The sequence below is a fragment of the Lepisosteus platostomus genome, chromosome 10 (genome assembly GCF_059453375.1).
Source record: "Lepisosteus platostomus isolate fLepPlt1 chromosome 10, fLepPlt1.hap1, whole genome shotgun sequence".
NCBI classification, from domain to species: Eukaryota; Metazoa; Chordata; class Actinopteri; order Semionotiformes; family Lepisosteidae; genus Lepisosteus; species Lepisosteus platostomus.
In genome coordinates this window covers 17418943-17429929 of record NC_142620.1, presented here as the reverse complement: position 1 = coordinate 17429929, position 10987 = coordinate 17418943, and positions in this window count along the sequence as shown.

The following is a 10987-nucleotide window of genomic DNA, read 5'->3' as shown; positions in this document are numbered from 1 at the left end:
AAGGAAAACATATCTGAATTAATCAGATTGACATTACACAAGGATCACTCCATTCACTCCAACAGCGACTATGAGAATGTGACAGAGACAAACACAACAAAAATACTACAAAAAATATAGCTCTAAGACTTTTTATGTGCTTGTCCTGATTGGGCCAAGGTTTAACTACAAAGAAAAAAGAAACAGTATTGAAAATTAAAGTTCTACCACCAATCTGTTTAGTTGTTCAAGTACAAATAAGTATCTTGACAGATACTTCAAGTACAGTGTTTTAAAAGAAAAATTCAGGCATACAGTTTTTTCCCTCTCACTCAAAGAGAACATACTCAAAACTATATTCTAGTTTTCTTAATAAAAATAATAATAACAAGGCCTGTAGCTACACTAAGAACTTTGTACTTTATAATGCTTGAAGACCCACATCGATCAATTGTCTCAATGTCTTAAACTGACTGCTGGCTACAAGCTTTAAGATATTTTCTCCACAACGTGTAACTTAAGACAGTGTTTAGAACACAAAAGTCCCCGGCTTCATTTTCAACACCTTTTTATAAAATCTTGTACAACAGAAAACCTTTCATTTCTGACATCAGAACCAACATAGTATAATGTTCTTTTTATGTACTACTGGTCTATTTGAATTTATATAAAATGTTTTAAAAAAACATCTCAAAGCAGTTCACAGAAAATAAAACAGGTGAGAAACTAAACAGATGTAGGTAAATATCCTTTACATAAAATAACAGCATTAAAACATCAGACATTAAAAGTCAAGATAATAAATGTGGCTGTTCTTGGCAATGAGGACTCGATTGTTATTTACATGATTACATGATTGTACTGTACTTTACCTGCAGAATCTCCTCTTATCCAACTCCACTGAAAAAACATTGCTAGGGAGGATCAAATTTCCAAATTATAGTATATGTACTACATGTACTATGTACTACTACAATGTTCCATCAAACAAGATCCTTTTTTGCTGTAGTTGCAACATCATTCTACTATTGTACTGTATTGAATCCAGGGGCAACATATATATGGCTGACCCTGCGCTCTGACCCCAAGCTTCTCTCTCCCCATCTTTCTAGCTGTGCGTCTCATGGAGAGCAAGCTGGGGTTTGCGAAAAGACAAATTCCTAATGCAAGAAATTGTATATGGCTAATAAAATGATCTTATCTTATCTAGAATCACTTACTACAGCAAAGCAACACAAAAGCCTTAGTAGTGTAACAGTTTCAAGATACATTTTGCACTCTTAGTCTATTAATTCGATTTATAATTTTGAATAAAACTCATGAGCTGAGCTGTTCTTCTTTTCTGATAATTTCTTGCCACTGACTATGAAAGAATATACAGTATAAGTAGGCAAACACAATGCTGTGACTGAATCTGGACTTGGCTGTGCTTTATTCTTACTAAGGACATTTTGAGATTGAACAACAGCTTTGTTGTACATACCTGCTCACTCACGATTTTCTCTGTAGTCAGTTGAGTGACTTTTATAGCCTATTGCTCTCAAAATGTTTATTTTTTGTCATGACTTGAAATTACTTTTTCTAATTCCATTCATATCCCCTCATACAGTACCACTTCAATATTTTCAAAGCAGTGAGGCGTAGTTCTGTATTTACTGTTAAGCCCCTACCCTGTGCCCCAGAATTTTCCCTGGTCCTTTCTTTTTCCTGTTCTCTCTTTCTAAGCTCAGCAGAATGGATCTGATCTGTTTTTTGAATGTTGGAAACTGATTTTCATAACGCTGTGCATCTCTCACTCTAAATTTAGAAGTAACACCTACCAAACACGTGTCATATCACTCTCTGAGAGAGTGGAGGGAAGAGAAGAAGCTGAATTTGTCTAACAACACATTGGCAGAATTTTTCCAAATAAAGCATGTAAAGATTGTTCAAAAATGTATTAGACACTACCAGTTTGAATAACATTAATCTTTATACATTCACAGAAAACCACAACATCCGGCATATAATACAATTTGGTGAGGTGAAAAAAAGATCACAAAAGACTGCATTTGTAATTCAGTTTAAAGCACTCATCCTAAACCACTAAATGCCATTAACCGAAAAAGAATTGTGACATTATCATTGCTACTTTCTTTTATTCGGATGGGCTTAATGGAAATTTTATCGAGGTGTAATATAATGTGTTGAGGCTTCAAGTAAAGTAATGGAACTAGGAAGATCCAATGCACTCAATGAGGGTGACACATGACCTCTGTATGCCAGGAGAGAATGAAAAGCTTCCATCTCTGAGCAACATATTGAGCTCTGTCACTCATTAACCAATGCTCACAAATCGGTCACTTTATGGGCCTTCCACTGTGGCAACATTCTCATTCTTTTCTAAAACACACGAGAAATTTAGAAACTTCCAAATAAAATGTATGTTCATTTCTGTTATAGATCTGTAACATTTTATGTAATAAAGAGTTAGTTAAATTGTTTTACTATTTATATATACATACTTATATTTCAAGACAATGTAGAAAGCTAAAGGACAAAGCTGGGAATAACTCTGTTGAATTTTAACCTACTATAGGTAACATTTTAGAAGTCCTTTCAAAACAAAGGTCAATAAAGAGCCCAAGGAGAACAGCAATAAATCTCACAGCATTTACTGTTCTGAGAAACACTGGTAAAAGCCTCATAATACTAACAAAACTGCTAACAATAAGCAAAGTATTGGGTTCTGCTCCATGCACAAACACCACGTGCTGTTTTGCAATAGTGTAAGCATACTGTTCTGTTACAGAATACTAGACATTTGCAGAATGCAAGTGTTAAACACATCTACTGTGTGCTGAAGGCCAGAACCTAACAGTGCCTGTAATGTACTAGTGAGGGCTATACAAAGGGATGAAGTCTCCTGGCAATACAATAAAGAACTGAACTGTCCTGTGTGCACTCTGGCTGACCTCCAACACATTTCTCTCCACATTTGCCTTCAATGGTTGCGATAAGTATTTAAGTACCAAACTACAGTGAGAGCCACTGTGTCTCCATTTTGTTTCAACTGTGAAAGGAGGTCATCTGTATAAGTACTCACAGGAGAAGAATGATAGTACAGTATTTTTGCAGTTTCCAATGTTATTACCACCCTCATACCATGTTTTTTGCTTTGGTAAATTTCCAGCAATTGTCTCGCGTTTATCCATAGTTTTCATGCTCTGCCATATCACATTTTTCTATGCACTATATTACCTTGAAAGTGATAAACAACAGTAAACAATTTTAAGGGTGGACTATGAATGATGGAAAATATCAAATCCTAGTCTAATCATTTTTAACTAGAAAAATAATCATAGTAAAGAAATTGTATACTATACATTTGGTCAAGTATGTATTCTTAGTCTATGATACTCCTTTAGTCTATGATAAATCACAAATGAGTGTCATTCCTAAGCAAAAAAAAAACCTTTTGGAAAGCCTTAAAATTAATTTCTTTGAAGGCATTCAAGAACACCTCTTGTAATAGTATAGCAAAAATAATTCTATGATGTTAAGTGTGGACAAGTTAAATAGCAGAGTGCCCACCTATCCATTATGAAAAAAGTGTTTTTTCATCCGTAACCCTACAAGTGCCAGCCGCAGTGCACCGTCTGTTACAAACATTGAATTATTGATCAGCTTTGCAGCTCGCCTTTCTGAATGGACAAGTTCATTCAGCTCCATCACTTGAGCTTATGTTCTGCACCACCAGACAGCCTGAAAAGGAGGGGAAATTAAACATAGCAACACCAAAGATTGCTCATGCTCCCAGCAGGTTCACCTTTCCAGAACCCACAGTGACGATCATCCACTCATGTGGAAAAACCTGTAGAGCAAGAATGGTCGAGATCTATTTACAGTTATTTTTGGATCTCACAGGATCCTCTATTCTGCCAACTCCACTTAAACCTAGACCCCATTACAAGTAGGCAGTCCTTCCCAGTACTAGTCATCCAGAGCTCACAGAATCAACTGCCTTTGATGTGAAAGGTGAATTTGTTATTTAGAATACTGATGTCAACTTAATCTGGACATGTATTTTTCAGTTTTGAATTAGATCTGAAACTTTTCTGAAGCGAAATACATTTTTCTTTCATTTTTGTTTTTATAGCATCTTTCCCATCCTATATGGATGCTACTGATCATATGAGCAACTTTAAGCATGTATTCCAATTCATATTACTAATTCTGATCAGGTTTGTTTTTTTTAAACTTGGTGTCAGATTACATCAAAGATAAATGATTTGATATTACGAGTCTCTCTGAAAGTAAAAAAGTACTATAATGATAGTATGTATGATAGTATGATACTGTACTAAATGATACAGCAAAATTCAGAACCATTTTAATTTTTCATGTAGTTTAATTGGATGGCACAAAGTATGAAAAATGTATTAAACTTACCTTGGCAACTACACTTAGGTTGAGCATTCCCAAATGTAAAGACTAAGTGAACAAAGTGTTTAAAATTATTTGAGTGTTTATTTAACCTACATAACCAAGAACTCATTTGGGTCATTAAGCACGAGACACACAAGAGAATAAGAGAAACCTAGTGTAGGGTTCTTCACCCCTAGTCTGGGACAGTTAGAGTCTTTGTGTGTTCATTCTGATCAAACAAATTGAACAAATGATTTGCTTTAGTATTGAATTAGCATATTCTTTTGCTACTGCCTGAACACATCTATAGAATGTATAGCACTAGGTTGGAACCCCATTACCTAAAGTGAATAATTAAAAGTTGAATGACCATAGAAGTGCCAAGGGCTAATTTATATTAATTATATTTAGCAATAATAACAAATGAGAAGAACAAAAATCAAAACTAAATAAACTAAATATATTATTATATATTAACTGATTTGTTCACACAGTGAACTATATACTGTAATAGTCAAAGCCTACTTTGTCAAGTTAACTACAAAGCATGATGCTACTGTTAACAGAGCTGTTGAGTCATATATTAAAAAGTACTTAACAATGTAGGCCACCCAAGCAACTTAAATAACACATAAAAATAGACAAAGCAAGAAGACAGCTCTTAGGTTTGGTGTCTAGGAATGTAAAAAATATCAGTGAAACATCTGTTGTAGGCTGTTGTCCCTAAACAATATAGGAACTTAATGCACTGAACATTATCGTCCCTTTTCCTACCCTCTAACATTATAACATTGTCAGATATTTAACGACTGTGCTAAAAGATCAACTCTAAGATCAATTTTCTATAGCTTCATTTTAAAAACAACTTATACTATGATGTTTTTGTCAGTATACAATACAGGATAGCTTGTTTTGTAGTGACTCAGCAATGTTTTTGTATAGCAATTATGCTGTTAATGGGAAATATAAATTATGCAAGATTACTCAGAATGGTATGACCATTATTTTTTTAAATAAATGCTATTTAAAAAATGTATGGATATAATTATTTTATTTATCCAGGTACAATGTCTGGCATTTAATTCATCAACATTATTAATGAGTTAATTAAAAATATTTTTATTTATTGCAGACACTATAATCGCTGACACTATTGATATATAACACAAAAGGAGTGAGTTCATCTACAGTATGTTGCTTTTTGTCTTGTCTTCATCTGCTATTTGAAGAACAGACCTATCACAAGAAACCAGTCATTGCTGTACTGTATATTTCATCCTAAACTATTAAGCAAGCATTTCAATGCACAGCTCTCATACTGATGAAGGATATGTCTATTCTTCATCAATTGTTCATCTGACAATTTTAATAGGTGTACACTATATACTGTATAGACATATACTGTATAGAAATCACGAGCACTCCTTAAGACAGTTAGCAGTGAAAAAGGATTAAGAGGAAGGTTCTACTTTCCTTAAACTCCATCTTTTACCATATTTGCATTCAAGCTAAAAAGTCTTGTAACCTTTCATATATCAGGGTGTTGTTAAAGTACATCCATTCTATCTCTTTAATAAATCAAGAGAGACTGTCTGTGTTTGAATCAGATCCAATCAATAATTTACTTGTGTCTAGAGTTACAAATAAAATGTTTATCTTTGAACATAATGAGCATCTTTAGCACAGTTTAATGAGAATGAAAATGGTTTTCCTTTGAGGCTCAGACAATGGAAGAACACAAAGATGTGATAAGTTACTTCTATACTCAAGAAACCTCAGGGCGAGTATTAATTACATTTTGCTCTGAGGCGCACTGTGGTGCTTGTAGTCTGCTCTCACTTCTAAAAGCAGAAAGACTGGAAAAATGCAAACTAGCTTCTATGTAAGAAAAATGAGTGGCTTCTGGACTTCTTTTTCCAACCTTTTTTTTAATTGAAGTACTTTGAATGCTCCAATTTACTAAATTGATCGAAATAATAATATTTCCCTCGTTTTCTCCAAATGCAAACTAAAATATATCTATAAAGCCTACAGATGGGAATGATCTCTTTTATAACTAGTTCTGAATCTTCCTATGTGCAATTTTGTATTGTTTTGAGAAATACTGGCTGGTTTTACACTTACATGGATCTCCAATGCACATGGATGTTTAGGGACCAAAGGGTCTGCTGCTTTGCCAGTTCCTGAAAATGTTTTATTCCCTGAGTAATGTCGTATGCCATTTCATTGTTTTCACGCTTTTATTAATTGCCTAATTGTATCTTCTCTGGAATGATGGATCATCATTTACAATTTTAAACAGAATATCAATCCCTAATCAAATCCGGTTCCGGACTGGAACTTTTTCAAATCACCAAAGATCCAAAAGTGTGAAATATATTTGGCGGAAACCCTGGGCTGATGGTTGATCCCAGAACTGTAAGTATTTGTCTGATCTGGAGGTGAGATTAGGGCAACCAGTGGTAGGACTGGATGGGGGTGCCAACCTCCTTCCCCACTCCAGTAGGCCTATAGTAATGAGTGGAGAAGCATTTGCATCATAACTATGAGCAAAGGAGAATGGGGATTGTTAAAGCAGTAGTCATTCTGGGGAGAGAGATTACACCATGATGGCCATGAGGGGGGCAGAAAAGGGGAGGCAGTAAGAGAGCCCTTACGGGCTTTAGCCCGAGGCAGCAGCAGTTAAAAGAGCTTCTGCCGGCCTTCCAGAAAACTTTCTCAGAACCGGATGAGGATTGCACATACCAGCCTGGTTCAGTGCCATATCATGTATTGGGGAAAGATCAAGGTGCTTTGTTGCAGAGTCACAGGTCTTAAACAAGCTGTACCAGTGGTTAGGAATGAAAAAGACCTAGTTTACACCCCTGCATGCAGAGTGATGAGTTAGTAAACCAGTTCAATTACACCCTTACTGTGTGTCACCAGAAGGACTCAGCTTCCATACCAAACAGTTGAGCAGGGGTCCTCTGTGACAGGGTGCCTCCTATTTTTATTCTTTTTCCAAATGAATGTAAAATACTCCTTTACTTTCCTGTACCCTTCCTGTATGTTTGTGAGTGTCTATGTGATACATATGAACTGTGAATGATACTTACCTTTTTCTTTTCCCTAAAATCACTCCAGTGTTTCCCAATGGAGTGTTGTGTTGTGTTGTGTTGTGTTGTGTTGTGTTGTGTTGTGTTGTGTTGTGTTGTGTTGTGTTGTGTTGTGTTGTGTTGTGTTGTGTTGTGTTGTGTTGTGTTGTGTTGTGTTGTGTTGTGCAAGATGGCCACCAGTCACTCTTCTGTTTATAGTTTCCCACACTGCCACATTAGCAGTACTAAAAACACTGCTGATTTTAAAGGGAGAGGTTTCTGGTAGGCCATCTATAAATAACTGATTTTGGAGGTGCTCCGTTGAGTTTTTTTTTGTTGTTATCACTCTTTGAAGGCAATAAACCCAGTTTCACTCTTTGAAGGCAATAAACCCAGTTTTGTTTGCATTTGAAGACTGCCGTTTTGGGAGTTTCCTTTCTTTTAAGCCAAGCCTTGTCGCTTGGACGGCGACATCCTCCTATTGCGCCCTGGCAGGACTCATATTCTGAAGAGAGCTTCACACTCCTTTAGACCTGACATTTCAAGTGGTGGCAAGTGGGATCCTCTGCCAAGTTGGCACTCCGATTACCTGTCAGACACCGGAAGGAAGATTCACTAGTTTACAAGGAAACACTTCACCTGGGGTCCTTTAGAAGTACTAAGACGTGAGACCAATCCTTTTTGTCTTGTTGACAAACAGGGTGCTCTGTCACAGGCAAAAGAAGAGGCTGAGCCCCATGCTAGCTAGCAGGAAGGCCTGTGTACAGTGTTGGAGAGATTGTCAGAAGTTGTCACCTTATCAGGATTTAGAAGCACTTGTGCACCCAAAACTAGATTGATCTGCTCCACTAGGAGTGCACCCTACATACCCTACATGACAGCCCTGCAAGTGGAGGCACAAAGATTCCTGAGAGAGAGGCAAAGGAAACTGAGCAGGAGCCTGGGAGTGTTGCCTCCCTGGTGAGGTCGTGTAATGGTGAACATATAAGAAGACCATCTGACACTGCTGGTTGGTAGGGATGACCAACAAGGATGGTCATGAAGCAGGAGGCTGGCAGTGTAACTGTCACTGTCCCATTGGACATATGGCAGAGAGACACCCTGTGGCTGGAGTGGTTGATCCTGGAACTGGAAATGGGCAACTGTTGATAGGACTGTTACCCTGGTAACCTTAGGGTGACGCCCCCCTAGCATGCCTTAAGCAGGAAGGAGAGGAGCACTCACTCCAGAATTCCAGATGGCTTAGCTCTTAATGTTAATAGTTCATGGCATTTAAGGTTTGATTCTCTGCACATTGGTATGTTCCAGTTCTCAATTTCATGCTACAGAATTATATCTGGAAAGGCTTTAGCCTATTATGTGCTATGCAAGTGGGATGAGGCTGTCAGACTTAAAGTGTGTGTAAACTTGTTTCATTTCTGTAACCACAGCTGTCATTGGCACTGGAATGTGATTCAAGTGGGTATTGTGCAAGATAATTATCAGCATGATGAATCACAAAGATCATAATTCAATGAAAAAATAAATAAAACAAGCCCAGAACAGTAGATAATTAGTAATTAGTTTAGGCATTAAGTGTTGCCTAATTCCACCTACCTGAGGTTACTCTGTCACCCAGGAATTTGGTGTTACGAGAGGTCCCCCTTGTGGTCAAGTAAATTGAGAATTCCATTGTACTGACACGCTATACATTTTTATTCAACTGTTTATTACTTTTTAGCTGCAGAGACGTCATGCCACTAGACAGAACTTGTTAACACCACGTACAGGTCTGCTGGTGTCTAACTTCGGTTTCTTGCTGGTTAACTTCCAGCCCTTGGCAGCCTGTGCTTTAACGAGTGGCAGTGTTGTATAGTTGTTAGGCATCTTGACTGCCTAGCGTGTTGTGGTTGAACATCCCAGCTGAGATATTACTGCTGTACCCTTGAGCAAGGTGCCTAACCCAGACTGCCCCAGTAAACCAAACTGTATAAAAGAATATGAAAATATGTTTAGGAAAAAAAAGGAAAAGGATAAAAATGTCAGTTAAATTGATTATTAATAATGATGTCAGATAAACTCAATATTATTTCTAGATCATTGAAATTTGAGCAGACATTTTAATCAGGCTGCATTATATTGCATTATTTGCCATAATCCTCAAGAAGTTAAATTAGTCATATTTGAATCTAATGAAAAATCAGTTGTGCAGTGCAGTTGTGTGTGGTTATTTGAAGTACTCATTTAAAAAGCCTGGAAGACAGGAACAACTGGAATGAAACAGCTCCAGAGTTCTAACAGCTCCTCCAAACTGTTTCCTATTATTATTAATAATAGTACCTAATACTCTTTATTCATTAATACTCATAATTCTTCTCTTTTTCACACAATGTGTAACCACACAAGAAAAAAAGGACTTTGTTTCCATGTTTGCATTTAAGTGTTTGAGCAATCACAAAGAAAGCATTTATGTTTAAAAAACAAAAAGATTGATTGTGAATTCATTCAGCTGGATTGCTTTTCCTGCGTCATGCTGGTCTGTATTCAGAAAATGTGCAGACTAAGAGGGTTTTCTGTAGACACCCACTAGCAGACTACACTACACCTGCAGGTTCCATGAACCTTAAACAATGGGACTCCATTTACTACACCTGCGTCACACAGTTCAAAGAACACTTTTTGATTATTATACAGTATAAAGAGCAACTGTTTCTGTTGTCAAAACCGATGTTAAATACTGTTTTGATGTTTTAACTATATCTTGTTTAATAATATATATATAGAAAAATGTGGACCCTTATATTATTATAATATTATTAATTGGTTAGTTTAAAGAACTATTCCTTATTAAACTTTACTTATTTATTAATAATGTATTTCTGAAATGTATTGAAAATTCAAGGCACAGCTGTAAAAATTCCAGAGGAGTTCAACACATACTATTACATACATCTATAATTCCCCAGAAATCCACATGCTACCAATACATGTAAATTATATTTGCCTAGTTCATCATTATTTCAATTTCTTTAATGCATTACAAGTTAAATAGTTACTCATATTCAATTGCATGTAGTATTTATCTTCCAATACTGATCTAAAAATGTATGTATTATAAACATTCAACCTCTTTCTGAAATACTACCCGTCCATCAACTCTATCATACTGTTTTGGAAGGCTGTTGCATTGCTTTATTTATCCATACATACATTTTCTAACCACTTCATCCAATTCAATTCTGGGTGGCAGGGAAGCTGGAGCCTATCTCAACAAGCTACAAGCACAAGGCAGGACAGGACACCAATCCATCGCAGGCCACACACAGACACATACTCATACTCACACCAGGGCAATTTTCTCAGAAGCCAATTAACCTACTGTACAAGTACATTTTTGGATTGTGGGAAGATACCAGAGGACTCAAAATCCATGTAAACATGGAGAGAACATACAAACTGCTCTGACATTGCTTGCCTGGTTTGGCTCTGGGTCCTCCTTCAAGATCTTCTAAGTGCTTTAGAAAATGGATAGATGGATTGATTCCTCT